Below are 2,500 nucleotides of genomic sequence, written 5' to 3' on the forward strand. Positions count from 1 at the left end.
GTTTTCGGCCGTGGAAAAACCCTAGGCGCGCCGGTTCTCGGGACCGGGCCGAGCGCCGACCTCTGTCCGAGCGCGAGCGCCTATTTTCGGATACGCCGAGTCGATTTCAACGGTCCGTATCTCGGTCATTTATCCACCTTTTCGGGTGGAACCGACGGTGTCGCGTTGCCCCGGTCCCCGCCGAGGGCCGTGGGGCGTGGGATCCTGAGATTTCCCCGTGCTTCCTGTGGTTTTCGGCCGTGGAAAAACCCTAGGCGCGCCGGTTCTCGGGACCGGGCCGAGCGCCGACCTCTGTCCGAGCGCGAGCGCCTATTTTCGGATACGCCGAGTCGATTTCAACGGTCCGTATCTCGGTCATTTATCCACCTTTTCGGGTGGAACCGACGGTGTCGCGTTGCCCCGGTCCCCGCCGAGGGCCGTGGGGCGTCGGGTCCTGAGTTTTCCCCGTGCTTCCTATGGTTTTCGGCCCTCGAAAAACCCAATTCGCCCCGGTTCGAAAAAGCGGCACTTAGAAGAAATTTCGAAAAAGTGCGCTCACTTGGAAGCCGTGTTCCTATGTATGTGCCGGGAGTGTCGCACACAACCCACACAAACTCGACCAAACATGCTCTCTGGCCCATGTTGCGCAGCATCCCGGTAAACTCGGCCAAACATGCTCTCTGGCCCATGTTGCGCAGCATCCCGGTAAACTCGAACCAAACATGCTCTCTGGCCCATGTTGCGCAGCATCCCGGTAAACCTCCGCCGCGGTTCTCGGGACCGGGGCCGAGCGCGAGCGCCTATTTTCGGGTAAATTGTGACGACTTTTGACGGGCCGTATCTCGGTCATTTCTCCACCTTTTCGGGTGGAACCAACGGTGTCGCGTTGCCCCGGTCCCCGCCGAGGGCCCTGGGACGTCGGGTCCCGAATTTTCCCCGTGCTTCCTATGGTTTTCGGCCGTGGGAAAACCCTATTCGCCCCGGTTCTCGGGACCCCGGCCGAGCGCCGACCTCTGCCCGAGCGCGAGCGCCTATTTTCGGGGTAAATTGTGACGACTTCCACGGGTCATATCTCGGTCATTTCTCCACCTTTTCGCATGGAACCAGCGGCGTTCCACTCCTCTGGCCCCTGCGCAGAGCCCTGCGTTGTGACATTTTGATAAAAGCATCACCCTGGGTGGCCCTGGGAGGCGTACCTATTTTTTTGGCATAAAGAGGGGCGATTTAAAACGGGCCGTATCTCCGTCACTCCTGCACCTTTTCGCATGGGATGAACGGCGTTCCACTCCTCTGGACCCTGTGCAGAGCCCTGCCTTGTAACATTTTGATAAAATCACGTTTTTAGCCATTCTCCCGTCGGTGGCCCTGGGAGGCGTACCTATTTTTTTGGCTTAAAGAGGGGCGATTTACAACGGGCCGTATTTCGGTCACTCCTGCACCTTTTCGCATGGGATGAACGGCGTTCCACTCCTCTGGACCCTGTGCAGAGCCCTGCCTTGTAACATTTTGATAAAATCACGTTTTTAGCCATTCTCCCGTCGGTGGCCCTGGGAGGCGTACCTATTTTTTTGGCTTAAAGAGGGGCGATTTACAACGGGCCGTATTTCGGTCACTCCTGCACCTTTTCGCATGGGATGAACGGCGTTCCACTCCTCTGGACCCTGTGCAGAGCCCTGCCTTGTAACATTTTGATAAAATCACGTTTTTAGCCATTCTCCCGTCGGTGGCTCCTCTGGCTCTCTGCTCCCCCAGCCTGGGCTCCTCACCTTGGGCCACAGCCCCCTGCTCACAGAGCCCCCTGCTCCTCTGGCTCTCTGCTCCCCCAGCCTGGGCTCCTCACCTTGGGCCACAGCCCCCTGCTCCTCTGGCTCTCTGCTCCCCCAGCCTGGGCTCCTCACCTTGGGCCACAGCCCCCTGCTCCTCTGGCTCTCTGCTCCCCCAGCCTGGGCTCCTCACCTTGGGCCACAGCCCCCTGCTCACAGAGCCCCCTGCTCCTCTGGCTCTCTGCTCCCCCAGCCTGGGCTCCTCACCTTGGGCCACAGCCCCCTGCTCCTCTGGCTCTCTGCTCCCCCAGCCTGGGCTCCTCACCTTGGGCCACAGCCCCCTGCTCCTCTGGCTCTCTGCTCCCCCAGCCTGGGCTCCTCACCTTGGGCCACAGCCCCCTGCTTCTCTGGCTCTCTGCTCCCACAGCCTGAGCTCCTCACCTTGGGCCACAGCCCCCTGCTCCTCTGGCTCTCTGCTCCCCCAGCCTGGGCTCCTCACCTTGGGCCACAGCCCCCTGCTCCTCTGGCTCTCTGCTCCCCCAGCCTGGGCTCCTCACCTTGGGCCACAGCCCCCTGCTCCTCTGGCTCTCTGCTCCCCCAGCCTGAGCTCCTCACCTTGGGCCACAGCCCCCTGCTCCTCCGGCTCTCTGCTCCCCCAGCCTGAGCTCCTCACCCCGGGCCCCTGTCACAGGGCTCCGGGACCCAGCACTTTTGCCAAAACACACATTAAATGCACAATTAAGCCCACGTTAGTGGGC

The sequence above is a fragment of the Solea solea genome, unplaced genomic scaffold (assembly GCF_958295425.1).
Source record: "Solea solea unplaced genomic scaffold, fSolSol10.1 scaffold_125, whole genome shotgun sequence".
NCBI classification, from domain to species: domain Eukaryota; kingdom Metazoa; phylum Chordata; class Actinopteri; order Pleuronectiformes; family Soleidae; genus Solea; species Solea solea.